General features: G+C 35.6%; 1 protein-coding gene across 3 annotated transcripts in view; it reads right to left on the bottom strand.

Moving 5' to 3' along the window:
* The window catches only part of LOC26530201 (transcriptional regulator ATRX-like), a 518,978-nt gene that overhangs the window by 224,930 nt on the left and 276,940 nt on the right, over positions 1–17,108 (bottom strand). The gene's annotated exons all lie outside the window — the stretch shown is intronic.

Here is a 17,108-nt window from a genome sequence, read left to right as displayed (position 1 = left end):
TCTAAAACGTTTAATCTTTTTTCCAGTTTTGAGTTCGACGTATACCTTAAACTCCTTGAATTTGTTAAAAACTTCTGATTTACTTTTGATAGTATACAATTCGCACCATTTTGAAAAATCATCTATAAATGTAACAAAGTATCGACTACCTCCATGACTACTTACTCGCATTGGTCCACATACATCGCTATGGATTAGTTCTAGTAGTTCTTTTGATTTGGAGTCGGATGCAGGAAACGGTTTTCGTGATTGCTTCCCCTTAATGCATGCTTCGCAGATTGGTAGACTCTCATTTATATTTACGCATGCACCATGTACTCTTCCTTTTTGGATGACATCTTTTAAGTCCTTTTCGTTTAAGTGACCAAAACGTTCATGCCACTCCCTGATACTTGTTTTGTTTCCGACTGCTAAATGGCTTTCTTCACCCATTTCCTCGACATGGTATAGGTCATGTTTTCGCTGTGCGACAAAAACTACTTGCCCATTGGATACCTGTATTATTTCTGCAAAATTCTTCTTAAATAACACATTAAAACCGTGGTCACATATCTTCGCTATTGACAGTAGATTTTCTCTAATATCTGGTACATACAGTGTGTTCAAAAGGTTTGCAGAAAACTTACAGTTTGGTTTAAAAGTTACCGACCCGATTCCATTAATTGCTGTACTTTCGCCGTTTGCTAGTTTTAACTCTTGCGATTTTTCTGCATACGTTTTATTAAACCTTTCCTTCTCTGAACACATATGTGACGTTGCTCCAGGGTCCAGGCACCATCCCTTTAGGCTTGTGCGTGTAAGATTTGCTTCTTGTATGTACATACTTGAATATGACTCACTGTTTTCTCCGGAGTTTTTCGGAAATTTCTTGGGACATTTCGCCGCCTTGTGCCCCACCTTTCCACAATTATAACATTTGTATTTAAAACCACCTGCCTTGGACGATCCTGGTGCACCATTATTGAATCTCTTATTTATCATCAGTGCCCCTGGTGATGATTCTCCTTTGTTTCGATTTCGCGCTTCGTATTCATCCAATAATTTTACCTTTAGTGCTTCAGGTGTAATTAAATTGTCCTGCGACTCGATTGCTATACGAAATGTTTCGTATTCTTCTGATATACTGTACAGTAGCAAGATCGAGATTAAATCATTTATGTTTATTACTTCAGTTTCATTTATTTTGTCTACAATGTCAAAAAACTTATCGACGTGATCTCGCATGTCGGCGCCGGGGCCTAATTTCAGCAAAATCAAAGACTTCAGTAGGGTGGCTTTGCGTGCGGGACCCGTGGACTGGTAGATGCTATGCAACTTTTTCCATACTTCGTTTGAAGTTTCACAGTTTTTTATTTGTTTTAATTCTGTTGTCGCCATGGCCAGAATTAAGTCAGATTTTGCCTTAGCATCTTCTTTCACCCACTGTGCAGCATTTTGTTCTGTCTTTACACATGTATTGTTCACATATTTCCACGTATCATTTTTGATCAAAAGTGCTTCCATTTGAATTTTCCAAGTATCAAAATTTTCTTTGCCTAACGGCTCTATACGTACACTTGCGACACTCATTTTTTATGTTCTGTTTCTCTTTATTTAACTGTTTTCTATTGTGTTCTCTCTCGCACGTTTTTTCTTGACTTAGCTACACAAGCAAAAGCCGACCGCGAAGCTACACAAGCAACGTAAAAAAAACGGCAGTTCGGCGCCACACAGGCGAGACACAAAAATCTTTCTAGAACTTTTTCGCCACAACTTTTACACTTTTTATTTTATTTTCACTATTCTGAATCCATCGAATTATTGGCGCAGTGGAAGGTTGCTGGGCCCATAACCTGTTGAGATTTATTCAACTTCATGGGTTTACAGAGTTATTGATGGATATATATATATTAGTAGTGAATATATTATTTGTGGTAGAACTATGAGAAACACGACCGGCACAGACGGTGCCATATACGAGAGTGCGTCTTGACGCGTATAGGGTTGCCAGATGGGCGGGTGACCAAGTAGGCTGCCGGATGTATTCGCAATAAAATTGAGGTTAGGTTTTTTGGTGAAAAAAATCGACTTTTTTTTCAAATCTAAAAAAAACTTTCAATTGCGCGGTGGTGCACAAAAGTAGATGAAAGTGGGCTGTATTTCGATATTTTAAATTTAAAAAAATGTTTTTTGTAAGTTTAAATATGTAATAAAATTATGTAAAAATTTCATTACATTTGCTTGTTTTTTTCTATCCTAAAAAAAAACACGAAAAACTGCTTTTTTTAGGCCTCCTAAAGCAGGCTCCCCCCTTAAGAGATAAGGGAGTCGAGCTTTCACCTCTCACCCCTCTTCCTAACATGCCAACTGCAAATTATACAAGGGAAAATTCTTTTGGGTGCCCCCTAATTTCAGGAAGTTCTGCCTCCAACTTGGTCATTCAAGATCCACTCAAAACTTTAAGCATCGGCGGAATTCCATATTTTTCAAGCTAGGTATAACTTAATAATAGGTACTTATATGAGTACATGTACATGCATATGTCCAAAAAAAAGTAAAGTGTTTTTTTTTGGCGCATACCCTTTTATTTTGTCTAAAAGCATCTAAAAATAAAGTTTCGCCTATATAGAATGAGGGTAACCCGTGCCGAGTTACAAGGTAACATGTTGATACTTGTATAGTATCTAAAAATAAAGTTTCGCCTATATAGAATAAGGGTAACCCGTGCCGAGTTACACGGTAACCAGTCGATACTTGTATAGTACGCACACACTGTAATATTGATTGCGTGTAACTACTTGTTTGTTTTTATAGTAATCCCGTTGTTTTCGTGTAGTCAACATATCAATGGAGTTACGAACTTCCAAAAAGGAAATATTTTTAGTAAAGGACGAAAAACATCAAATCACCTCTTTTAAACTTCCCTCTCACAGGCAAGTACTAGTAGCTTTGTTCTATAATATTCGTGAAGTGAACTTAAGTGTCAATAAAAGTGCAAATGTCACAATTTGTGAGTGTATTATATATTGAGAAAAGGCAGTTAAACCGACCAAATCAATACCTAACTGAGTTAAGAAACTAGTTAACATATACCAAGAAACTAGTTAACATATACCAAGTTTTGAGAGAATTACAAAAAAATGAGAAAAAAACTCAAGCATTGTTTGAACAACGTCGACAGGAGTTTGTTTCAAACTCAAACAATTTGTTTTACATCGCACATGCCGAGGCTCTCAATTAATTAAAATAAATGAAGATAAGACCGTTTTGCATCGCCAAAGAGAACCAGGTCAGCCACGTCACTTAGCCAAAGTGGAAAAAACAAGTAACAGACAAAGAGGAAAGGACGCGGCTTAGAATCATCGAGCAGGAAAAGCGACGTGCTAAATATTTTTCATTCTTAGCACCATCAACATCATATTGCGAACCACCGTTAGAAATAAAAGTCCTCTTCTGATTCTGAAGTAATAGAATTAGAAGAAAATAGTCCTAGCGCACGAGAAGCCTTCTCACAGCCCGATAAAACTTTTATGCGGAAAAATGTCTTAACTCCCAAGTTAATTGTAGCATTAGACAGGTGTCAGTTAAGTCAGAGAGATTCTGTCTTTATGATTCAAGCTACTATTAAAGCTCTGGGGCACAATACGATTGAATTCTCAAAACAATTTTCAAGGTCCCGGACACGGTAACTGTCCACTGGGACGGAAAAGTGTTGCAAACTTTAGATTCACGTAAAAGTAAAGAAGAACGCCTACCGATAGTTTTTACATACGATAATAATGAACAAATTATTGCTGTTCCTAAATTGAATAGATCGACATGAAGGGAACAGCAGACACAGTTTGGGATGCTATTACGAACTGGAACCTTGAAGACAAAGTGCAGATTCTATGTTGTATACTACTGTTTCTAACACAGGCCGCATAAATGGAGCATGTGTGCTTCTCGAACAAAAACTGGGTAGAAAAGTGTTTTTTTTTGCTTGCCGTCATCACGTCTACGAATTAGTAGGGGTGTGACCCGGGTTTTAAAAAAACTCAAATCTTTTTTCTCAGTTCCGGGAAATAAAAAATACAAAAGAAAATGGCTTTCACCGGCCATAAATGACAACGATTTTTATTCATCATCTTCAAAATAACTTTTTAGCACGATTTATGATTTACAGGACTCAAACTGTCACAGCTGGTCGCCCTCCCCAACTTTAAACCGTGTTTGACACGAAAGCCAGTAACTACAGTCAGTAACTACAAGCCCAGACATCCCATTATTTAATAAATTCTGTGAAAACTGGATAAATATCGATCTGATAAAAACCAAAGCTGGACAGCAAATCGATCTATCTTTAATGTTTCGGAAATTGACAATCTGCTGTGTTTTTTGAAGGCCATGAAAAATTACGAAACAATAGACAAAAGCATTTCAAAAGCAGCTTTACAGAAGTTTTGCCAGCATTTGTGGTATTTGACAGATGAAGTATCTATTCCGGCTTTATTTCATGACAATGTCGATCTAGAACCTTAAGTAAAAATATTTTTCTAACTTAACTAGCGAAAAACCAACACCCCACAATAAACGTTAAATTACATCTAAAGAGAACTCTGTAGCCCACATTTTGATACGTTAATTAAGCTTTGATTTTGTTCTTTTACTAGGTTTGCTAATAGGTTAAGTTGATAGCTGATATATCTGTTTTAATTTCAAAGAAAAAGCAAGATCGTGTTTAATTCACTCTAGATTGACGACAGTTTTCTTAACAAGTGCCCCTCTTCGTAGTCAAAGGATAATTCGATTCTACACGCTAAATGGAAGCTGCTAGGACTGAAAGCAGTTAATGATACGACAGAAAGACCGGTTAAGTTAATGCAAGACTTCAATGGTTTGATCGCTGTTCAAGATAAGCAGAAACAATTTTTATTACGCAAACTTTGAAAAGAAAATTCGATGATCAATGTATTGATTTATAATAAAAAGAAAATAAATACGTAACATTGTGTTTTATTTTTATTTTTTTAATCTAAAAGTTCAATTAAACTTTTCTCTATAGTGAGCCTGTAGCTTTCATACTAACTTTTAAACTGAAAGTTTGACATCGAGTTGACTCCGACACGGTTTGACATCTGATCTCAATTCTATTTTATATTTAAGTTTTTAGAGTCAAATAGAAAATAATTAAGAATAAGCGTATTGAGATAACAAAAAAAAAATTACCTTCTTGTGGCCTGGGACACCCCAATGTTCATCACTGATGTCTTTTTAGCTTTTTTCCAGTTAGATTTGAAGACGGGCAGCGAGAAATCTAGCTTTTTTAGCAAATTGAATTTTTTTTCATTCTTACTTTTTATAAACACACAAAGTGTTGTTTCTATCGCATTTGACGATTAGTACAATGAATAAGCTTAGTACAATGGGAAAATGTAGACGACTCTATAAAGTTCTGGAACGAAATATTAAAATAATGGGATTCTGGGGAAAACGACCGGTTTAATGAATTGGACTCAGTTAGTGCCTAGGTCAAATGCCGAAGTCGAGAGGGTTTGTAGCCAAGTAAATTTGATTAAATCCAAAATACGAAACAGGATGATCGTTAAATTGTCGATATTTATATGTACAGTGGCGAGCACATGCGGATACATGTTTCGATACTGTGACTTTGAGCGGCTCTAAAACCCAGAAAAATGCATTAATCGAATCTAAATTTGTAACAAAAATCCAATAATAATATAGGGGAGAGGGCCCAGTTATGAGCCGGGTTTTGAAAAACCACAAAATTTTTTCCTCAGTTCCGGGAAATGAAAAATTAGGAAGTTTAGCATTTAAATATTAACCAAACGCATTTTTTTTTTTAAAGAAAGTAAAAAGTGTTTATTTGAGTTACTCAAAAAATTTTAGAACAGATTTAATCTGGATATTTTCTTTTAGGTCGAAAAAAAAGTGGCCCAGTTATGAGTGACGTTAAGAAATTTACTGAAAATAAGAAAATATGAAAAGAATGTCACACGAGTTATTGTGACTTAATAGTTTATTTATTATGAAGGCCTTCAACATAAATGACAACGATTTTTATTCCTCGTCGTCCATGTCACTTTCGCAGTTTTTCAACACGATGTGTGTACCAAACATACAATGCGATTATTAACGTTGGTGTCTGTCCAAAAACTACAGAACGTCTAACGAACATGATTTACCGCATTTCAAAAATATTTGAGAATGTCATAACTGGGCCAGAGGCACAACTGGGCGCTCTCCCCTATGAAACGAAAAACAAAAACTTTTATTCATTATCCATTTATCTCGAATAATCCAGAAAAAAATTAAAAATGTCCTGGGCGTATTAACGTAGCGTGACAGTTGCTTCTTTAGCAGAGCCCATATGTTTTCAATCGGATTAAGTTCTGGCCTTTGAGCCGGCCACTGCATCCAATCTCTCTGACAAAGTCTTGCTCGTTGATCTGGGAGATTTCCAGCACCCTTAGTTATCCCTGAAGACAACTTTCATCTAACTCTGGATGTAACCATTGACCTTCCTTTTAAGGTTATGTTTCGATATAATAAGTCGATGGCTCCAACTTGATGTTTTCGCAAGACAAACTTTACTAAACTTAAGAAACTTTTGTTAACTTACAATGGGTCATATCTGTATACCTGCACGGATATGGACTCTGCCACTTCTGTCTTCTATAAAACTCTTGAGTCTTTTTTTGATGTTTGTGTACCGCGTGTGACTCTAGGATGGTCTGATAGACCTCGTTGGTTCTCACGTGAGTTATGTAACTTGAAGAACGTAAAATCGAGATGTTATAAAAGATTTAAAAAATTCGGTAAAGCATCTGATTTTTATCTATATGTAATTGCTCGATCAAATTTTATGGTGCTAAATTCACATTGCTATGAGGATTATCTTTAGCAATGTAAACTTAGGTTTTCTCGCGATCCTAAGCAATTTTATAAATTTGTCAATGTTAAACGTAAGACATCGGTGCAACAGTCTTACTTGTCTTTCGAAAACCAAAAAACTGACAATGATCAGGCAATTGCCGACATGTTTGCTGATTTTTTCAAAACAACTTATTCCTTTTCGATTTATCAGGCAAATCCTCCTTATCCTCATCACTTGCAATCATCTAATTGCCTGGCCCTGATGGAATACCAGGCTGCGTATTAAGGTTTAGCGCAGAGGCCTTATGTAAGCCAATACTTAAGTTGTTTACACTGTGCGTCACATCTTCCGCCTTCCCGCCTATCTAGAAGGAATCATATATTATTCCTCTTCATAAAAAGGGGAAGAAGTCCGAAGCCTCCAATAATAGGGATATTTCTAAATTATCTGCCATACCCAAAGCATTTGAAAAAATAATAACATCTCAATTGCAGCATTTTTGTAGCTCTGTAGTGTATTCACATAGTCGCCTATCATTCACACCTAAAGTATAGCTCAACTTGTAACACTTAGTTGCAAGCATAAACAATCTTCAATTGTTTGTATATATGTATGTGCAGGCATGCACATGCATACATACTGATTATGCATATGCGTAATATGAGCTAGGGCTAAGAGAGCGTGTGACCGCTGAGTCAGCACTTTGGCCGCCCAGACTGTGAGCGTCCAACTATGTGAGTACACTCGCTCCGCACACACCCCCCCCCCCCATTCCATTTGTAGCTGCCGTCCAACGACAGCATAAGAACAGATATAGGCTAAGAACTCTTTAACGAAATAAAGCAAAAGCATTATCAAAACTCACAGCTAAGGGCACAGACGTGCCGCTGTTTTTATTTAAACTTTATAACTAATACTCAAACTCGGAACCCGGTCATTACATGGCGACCGTGACAGGACCTGTGTAAAAATTTAAAAAAAAAAATAAATAAATATTAATTAAATAACAAAAAAAAAAAACAGGAAAAAATTCCTCAAATATATATAATATATATAAAGAATATACCCTTTATATATATATATATGATATATATGTGTGTATAAAAACGAGTAACTGTATATTTTCGCAATTGAATTTATGCTAAAATTAAAAAAAAAAAAAAACAAACGAAATGAAAAGCAAACCACAACTATAGCAACAAAAACAACAGCTAATAATTGATGCGGCGAAATATCAGCAACAGCAGCAGCCAATTAAGGCCACAGTGTCGGAGAAGGCAAATATGCCCACATGAGTGACACTGGATTTGGAAATTCTGCACCTGTCGTGCAAAGGGACGCGCCAACACTCGAGGAAGCACTCGAGGCGTGTCCAGCCGATGGACATGAAGGACATGGTGGAGGCCACCAAAGAAAAAGAAGACCGACAGCGCTACATAGAGCGCCTGCAACAAATAAATAACGAGCTTCGCCAAGGTGCGAAACAACGGCAAACGGGCTGCATAATTGCAGTAGCCCCAATTTGCCCTTAATTTTAATTATTTATAACAAATCTATGCGGGAAACCGCTGTTTACAAATTACTAAAAAAAAAAAAATAGGCTTGTACTAACACATGTGGTAGACATAGATTTAATCAAAATTGTAAAACTTATGTAAGTCTACCACATGCCCTTAACTCTTTTCCTTTTCTCTGGCTCACTGCATTCACAGTTGATGCACAAAAAAAAATCATCTCTGGCTCACTGTTTAAACAGTTGAGATTTTCAAAATTTAAAAAAAAAATATTAATAAAAAAAAAACAAAAAAAAATTTACTAAATATCAATACTTATATTTGCATAAAATTTTAAAAAAAAAATTTCAAGGAGAGCTTACAATTTTTTTTTTCCCTCAAAATTCAAATTCAAATTTTCCCATGAAACTTTCATTAAATGTATGGAGTCGAACTCCATATCAAAGCTAGATAGTACAGAAGAAAGTATTAGAAAATTAGTTAGCATGTTGGACCATGAGTCCAAGGTAGCGGATTCAACCGCTAATGTTATAAATACTGTCGAAACATCTTCAATCGACTTAAAATTTATAACAATTTTATTAGTAATAATCGTCGTTTTGCTATTAGCAAACTCCCTGACGAAACTTTATAAATTGCACAATAGATGCATCAAAAAGAAATACCAAAGTAGGGCCATAGACTTAGACAAGATCTAAAAAAAAATATGGAATGGAATAATTTAGTAAAAAATCTAAATAATTCCAGAGACAAATTTAACAGATCATATAATTGTATCAATAAAGATACAGTTATTAGAATAGAAACTCTAAAATTACACATAGATAACCTTATCCAACAATATAATAATATCGTTTTAAAAATTCAATTGGTCGACGACCAGCTTACTCCTGCTCATAAGACACAGTGCTACAATTTAATACAATCTTTAAATGAAAGGTTGACAAAAATAAGCGCGAGAAGAAGTCTGGAAATACAAATACCAGAAGAACCATTAGCTTTAGCCGAGTTCGATGCAAATCAACTAAGCGAGCTAAATGAGTCAAAGCCAACAGTCGACATCGAACAAGATAGTGACATTGAATCATTGTTCGAAGAAATAATCCCTACTAAAATGGCACTAACAGTTGTAGATTTTTTGAAGCTGGCCTCAAGTCTAATATCAGACTATGACGGTAAGCCAGAAAATTTGCAAAGTTTCCTAGATTCTTTGAATCTAGTAAACACACTAAAAGGCGACCATGAGCAAACAGCCATAAGCCTGATCAAAACAAAATTAAAAGGCCACGCCAGAAATTTGATAACCACTAAACAGACAATAGGTGAGATCATTACTCACTTGTCTACAACAGTGAAGGGAGAGTCGGTAGAAGTGGTATCAGCTAAGCTTCTCAATCTCCAGCAAAGAAACAAAACTGCTACTCAATACACCCAAGAGGTGGAAAAGTTAGCAAAGGACCTTGAAGGTGCCTACATCAGCGATGGTGTGACCCCAACTCTTGCTACCAAGTATAGCACAGTAACAGCAGTAAAGGCAATGACGAAAAATTGCACAATAGAAAGGGTTAAGAACATCATGATGGGAGGTATTTTCACAAATATGGATGATGCTGTATCCAAATTTGTAAACACTTGTACTGAGATAACAGGACAAAGCAATTCAGTCCTATATTATCGACGAGGTACAAGTTATAACAATAGAGGAGGCCGAGGTTATAATCGCGGAAGAAATTATAACTATAATAATAACAGCAACAACAATAACAACTTCCATAATAATAATAACCGTGGTGGAAGACGAGGCCAGAATAGAGGAAGAGGCCGAGGAAACTTCAACCAAGGTTATAATACCGGTAATGTCAGATTATTACAGAATACGTCGGAAAACCAACAGAACCCTTTAGGCAACACACAATAAATCCAATATAAATCCAAATAAATTTACACTATCAACCTTAGTCTTAACATATTTGTTTGCTTCACAAATCACGAAACAAACACAAATTTAACATTTTTAGTAGATACAGGAGCAGATATATCACTCCTAAAAATAAATTCAGATAATTACAACATCAAAGACAATAAAATTATAGACATTGAAGGCATAGGCCAAGGAATAATTCAATCCAAAGGAATCACAGCAATAGAAATTCAAACAGCCAAATACATAATTCCACATGAATTCCATTTAGTAGATCCCGATTTCGCAATACCATGCGATGGAATAATCGGCATTGACTTCATAAAAAAATTCAATTGCCAGTTAGACTTCAACCCAACCGAAGATTGGTTAATAATTAGACCAAACAACCTAAATTATCCGATTTATGTTCCGATTACATATAGTTCAGGCAATAATGCACTACTTTTACCAGCTAGATCCCAAGTGGTCCGAAAAATAGAAATAAACACAGAAGAAGAGTGCATATTGATACCAAATCAAGAAATTCACAATGGAATTTATGTCGCTAATACAATAGCAACGTCCAAACATGTTTACGTCCGTCTGTTGAATACAACTAATTCTGATCAATTGGTCAATGTAGGAAAACTAAAATATGAAACACTTTCAAATTACGAAATTGTCCGAACAAACCCAGACATCAGATGTGAAACAGTTTTGAATAGCTTAAAGAAAAATTTCCCCCCTCAATTCAAAGAACAGTTAACAAAATTATGTACCAAATATAGCGATGTATTCGGACTAGAAACCGAATCGATATCAACAAACAATTTCTATACGCAAACATTAAGACTAAGGGATGATGAACCTATTTATATTAAGAACTATAGAAGTCCGCATAGCCAAATAGAAGAAATCAAAAAGCAAGTAGGAAAATTAATAAATGATAAAATCGTAGAACCATCTGTATCCGAATACAATAGCCCACTTTTATTAGTCCCAAAGAAATCTAACTCAGAAGAAAAGAAATGGCGATTAGTAATTGACTATCGTCAAATAAACAAAAAATTATTGTCCGATAAATTTCCGCTTCCCAGAATTGATGACATTCTAGACCAATTGGGTCGAGCTAAATACTTCTCCTGCCTCGACCTAATGTCCGGTTTTCACCAAATTGAACTAGAAGAAAGTTCAAGAAACGTAACATCTTTTTCAACAAGCAATGGCTCATATCGCTTCACGCGATTGCCATTTGGACTTAAAATAGCACCGAACTCTTTCCAGAGAATGATGACAATAGCATTTTCAGGATTGGATCCTTCGCAGGCATTCCTTTATATGGATGACTTAATGGTGATAGGATGTTCCGAAAAACATATGATTAAAAACTTAACTGATGTTTTTAACGTATGTAGGAGATACAACCTAAAGTTGCATCCAGAAAAATGCTCATTTTTTATGCATGAAGTGACATTCCTAGGTCACAAATGCACTGATAAAGGAGTCCTGCCCGATGACAAAAAATACGATGTCATAAAAAACTATCCGGTTCCGCATGATGCAGATAGCGCGAGGCGATTCGTAGCATTTTGTAATTACTACCGTCGTTTCATAGAAAACTTCGCCGACCATTCGCGACACATAACTAGATTATGCAAAAAGAATGTCCCTTTTGAATGGACGAGCGAATGCCAAAACGCATTTATGTATCTTAAAGAAAAGCTTATGCATCCAACACTACTTCAATATCCCGATTTTAGCAAAGAGTTTTGTATAATAACTGATGCAAGTAAACAAGCTTGTGGAGCGGCTCTAACTCAGAACCATAGTGGACTTCAACTCCCAATAGCTTATGCATCACGTTCATTTACAAAAGGCGAAAGCAATAAAAGTACAACAGAACAAGAGTTAGCAGCAATTCATTGGGCAATAACATATTTTAGACCATATATTTATGGAAAACATTTTACAGTAAAAACAGATCACAGACCACTAACATATTTATTTTCAATGACAAATCCAAGTTCCAAATTAACACGCATGCGGCTGAAACTTGAAGAATATGATTTCACAGTAGAATACCTAAAGGGAAAAGATAATTTTGTTGCGGATGCACTTTCCCGCATAACAATAACCGATTTAAAAGACACTCAACATAAAGTCCTGAAAGTCACTACCAGGCGACAAATTAGACAAGAGAAGAACTGTACAGTTAAAAACAATGAACTTTTGCCAAGGCAAAATCATTTAAATGAATCCAAGCCCAACGTGTACGAAGTCATTGCAAATGATGAAGTACGAAAAGTAGTGACCTTGCGCATCACAGAATCTAAATGTTTCTTTAAGCATGGAAATAAAGTGATCGCAAGAATTGAAGTTAGCGACATATATACTAATGGAATTCTCGACTTAGGTCAGCTCTTCCAAAGGCTTGAAAAAGAGGCCGGTATATTAAACATCCGCCAACTCAAAGTGGCACCGAGTGAAAAGGTCTTTGAATCAATTTCAATAGATACTTTCAAACAAATGGGCAATAAAATATTAAAATCATTACGAGTAGCGCTACTCCAGCCGGTGACCCATATTGGAAAAATATGACACGTCATATAAAAGAGTACGTACGTAAATGTCAAAAATGCCAGGTGTCTAAAACAACGACACATACAAAAACTCCTATGACTTTCACTGAAACACCAGCAAACGCTTTCGACATAGTGATAGTGGATACAATTGGTCCACTACCAAAATCGGAGCATGGTAACGAATATATAGTCACATTAATATGTGACCTAACAAAATATTTAGTAACCATACCGATCAAAAACAAAAGTGCAAACAATGTCGCAAAAGCAATTTTTGAAAACTTTATACTCAAGTACGGTCCAATGAAGACGTTCATTTCGGACATGGGAACAGAGTATAAAAACCAAGTAATAACTGATATATGCAAGTATATGAAGATCAAGAATCTCACCTCTACTGCATATCACCACCAGACCTTAGGGACAATTGAACGAAGTCATCGAACATTCAATGAATACATTCGTTCATATATCTCTGCAGATAAGTCTGATTGGGATGATTGGATTCAATATTTCACTTATTGCTTCAACACGACACCATCAGCAACACACGAGTATTGTCCATATGAACTCGTATTTGGTAGATTGCCAAAACAGTTCATAGATTTTAATAAAATTGATAGAATAGACCCCCTTTACAATTTAAATGATTATGCTAAAGAAGTAAAATATAGATTAGAAATAGCATATAAAAGAGCTAGAATTATGTTAGAAAAAGCCAAGGCTTATAGGAAAGATTTATATGATAAAACCAGTAAAAATTTTGAATTAAGTGTAGGAGATAAAGTATTAATAAGAAATGAAGCAGGGCATAAATTAGACCCAGTATATTTAGGACCATATATAGTAGAAAAGATAGGAGATAATCAAAACATTTTTATAAAAGATAGCAAGAATAAGAGACAAAAAGTACATAAGGATAGATTAAAAATTTACATTAAATGAAACGTTTCATGAGAAAATAATAAAAAAAAATAATTAGGTCTGATCAACCTTTTCAAAAAAAAAGAAAGATTTTTTTTTAATTTTATATAAATTTTTTTTTTAATTTTATGCAAACAAAAAAAAAACAAAACAAACAAAAAAAAATACAAAGAAAAAAAAAAGACAAAAAAAAAACACTTTTTATCCAAAAATTAATTCTCAAAAGAAAATTTTTTTTCTCTAAATGACTACATATGTATATTACGTCATTTCTTAAAAAAGGGAGGTGTAGTGTATTCACATAGTCGCCTATCATTCACACCTAAAGTATAGCTCAACTTGTAACACTTAGTTGCAAGCATAAACAATCTTCAATTGTTTGTATATATGTATGTGCAGGCATGCACATGCATACATACTGATTATGCATATGCGTAATATGAGCTAGGGCTAAGAGAGCGTGTGACCGCTGAGTCAGCACTTTGGCCGCCCAGACTGTGAGCGTCCAACTATGTGAGTACACTCGCTCCGCACACACCCCCCCCCCCATTCCATTTGTAGCTGCCGTCCAACGGCAGCATAAGAACAGATATAGGCTAAGAACTCTTTAACGAAATAAAGCAAAAGCATTATCAAAACTCACAGCTAAGGGCACAGACGTGCCGCTGTTTTTATTTAAACTTTATAACTAATACTCAAACTCGGAACCCGGTCATTACAGCTCAATGATTTTGTCATCCCAACATGGGTTTAAAAAACGTAGATCGACAACTACTAACCTATTAGAATTTACATCTCACTCAATCAAAGGGTTCAAGACTGCCGTGCAAACTGACGTCATTTAAACTGACTTCAGCAAGACCTTTGACTCTGTTAATCATACTCTGCTTTTATTAAAATTAAACGCACTTGGCATTTGGGTCGATTGCTATTCACTTTTTTTATAAATGATCTTCCATTGGTAGTGTCACATTCTCGGGTGCTTATGTACGCAGATGATGTCAAGCTCTACCTCAGTTTTAAAGACATATCGTCTTCTTGCCTCCTTTTGGTGTGTTGGTTGTGAAACCAACCTATTAAACCTTAACGGCTCTAAATGTAAAGTTATGTCTTTTTATAGATGGACTCCATACTTAGCAACTTATTATCTTAACGACACTGCCTTAGAGCGGTATTATATTATAGTCATATTATCAAGGACTTAGGTGTTCTTATGGACCATAAATTACCTTTCAATCCTCATATTTCTGGTACAGTTAGTAAAGCTATGAATGTTCTTGGGTTTGTGAAACGATGGTCAAAAGAGTTTGACGATCCGTACACAACCAAAATTCTGTATTCTTCTTTAATCCCACCTATCTTAGAGAACGGATCTTGCATATGGTCACCTCAATATGAGACGCACCAAAGTAAAATTGAATCTGTTCAAAAGCAATTTCCGCTTTTTGCTCTCCGCGGTCTAAATTGGAATCGCAATGTCAATTTGCCATCATATTCCAGTAGGCTTCTTTAAATCAATCTTCCTTCTTTGAATAATCGTGGAGTAATGCTTGGTGTAATCTTTATTCACAAACTTTTAATAGGTGAAATAGACTCTCCTGAGCTATTGAACCAGTTAAACCTATCTGTACCCCATAGACCTACTAGAAATTGTACACCTCTATTTTTAAAACACTGTATTTCTAGAAATTACTCTGTAATTAGTGACGTCAGATTTATTGTCACATTTGTAAAGTACTTAGTGGATATCTACGTAGTCGACAAAAAGTTAACAAATAAATTAGAAATAGATTGATTAGAGAGATAGAATTTCGCATTGAGTTAACGAAACTATTGAACTTCTTGGGATTTTCGAAGAATTGCAACCTGCAACGTCGTAACTAATTATTTTAGCGTTCAGAATTAAGAACAGTAAAATTCTTAATATTCTTCAGTGTTGACAGCCGTGGTGGTATACAATAAAGAAATGGGGGAATTCATATCCGTACATGTGTATAAATTAGTCCAATCGGTGTTAAGAAAGGAATTGATTTGTGCGACAAAGTCAGTCTTCCGAAAACATCGGGTGCGTACCGTAGGAGTACACTCGGCCAGAAACTAGAACTGCAGATGCTGTCAAATGACTCAATGGGAACACTGATTTTAAAAGATGAGATTTCTCTGGGATATAAAAATTTATATTTTAACGATATATTGGAGACATTTAGTTTAAATTTAGTCTTTCTTAAGTGACATTACCCTAGCTACACGCGTGTCAACAATGCGCATGAGGCGACAGCGATATGGCAGTGATAAGCCCTAGACTGAATACTGGCTCCAGCACACTTCCTTACGGACGTAAAGCATTAACCGCTTTAAAAGATTCCGCTAATTATTCCTAATTTGGCGTAAAACCTTCTGTCGTTCAGAAACTTTTGTATCAGTACATAATAGAATATTGGTAGAATAGCGTTCAGTTTATAGTCCTGGTGTCACACTTTGTCAAGAAAGACTGATAAACAATATTTTCGGTTTTCGAAAGCCTGAAGGAAGACTTGAACTAGTCAGAGGCATTATTCAATGGTGCCATGATTATTCCTCAAATCACTTTGACTTCTTAATAGGCAGGCAATAGAATGGCCGGTGAGACGATAGATGGTGTTCTGACTTGCCAGTCTTAGGACTGAGTATAACTTTTGCGTACTTTCACTGAAAATGAAAGTGGCATAGCTAAAGACAAGTGTTGAATGTTGTACCACGACAAGCACACAAAGAGAAGAGTTTTGAGTTTTAACTAAAATCTTTAACTTTCTCGTACAAGAAATAAAATAAAAATAAGAGTATATTAATTTTGGTCAGAAGTGTGCAACGCATAGAAGGAAGCATCTCCGACCATATAAAGTATATACATTCTTGATCAGCATGATCTAGTTCAAATAGTCATGTCCGTCCGTCTGGATCAGCGCAAACTCCTCCTAGACATTAAGAGCTACAGATCTGAAATTTCGCATGTAGGCTTGTGTATAGTGCACAGTTTGTATATGTCGGATTCAGCCGGACCGGATCCCTATATCATATAGCTCACAAACAAACGGCAAAGTCACGAACAGTGACTTTATTTAAATAGCTATTGGTCGGAAAATTTAATATTGGTGAGTTCATTATAAACGACTGTGCCAAATTTGATCAAGATCGGGTGACTATATCATATAGCTCCCATAGGAACGATCGGTCGAAAACAGTGACTTTTGTTCGTTACTTTTAACGCAGTTGCTTTCAAATTAAACATTTGTTAGTTAAATATATCTGTTAATGACTGTGCCGAATTTGATAAAAATCGGGTGGCTATA

This window comes from Drosophila willistoni, unplaced genomic scaffold (assembly GCF_018902025.1).
Source record: "Drosophila willistoni isolate 14030-0811.24 unplaced genomic scaffold, UCI_dwil_1.1 Seg531, whole genome shotgun sequence".
In the NCBI taxonomy this organism is placed as follows: domain Eukaryota; kingdom Metazoa; phylum Arthropoda; class Insecta; order Diptera; family Drosophilidae; genus Drosophila; species Drosophila willistoni.
This window is presented reverse-complemented; position numbering and strand designations above follow the sequence as displayed.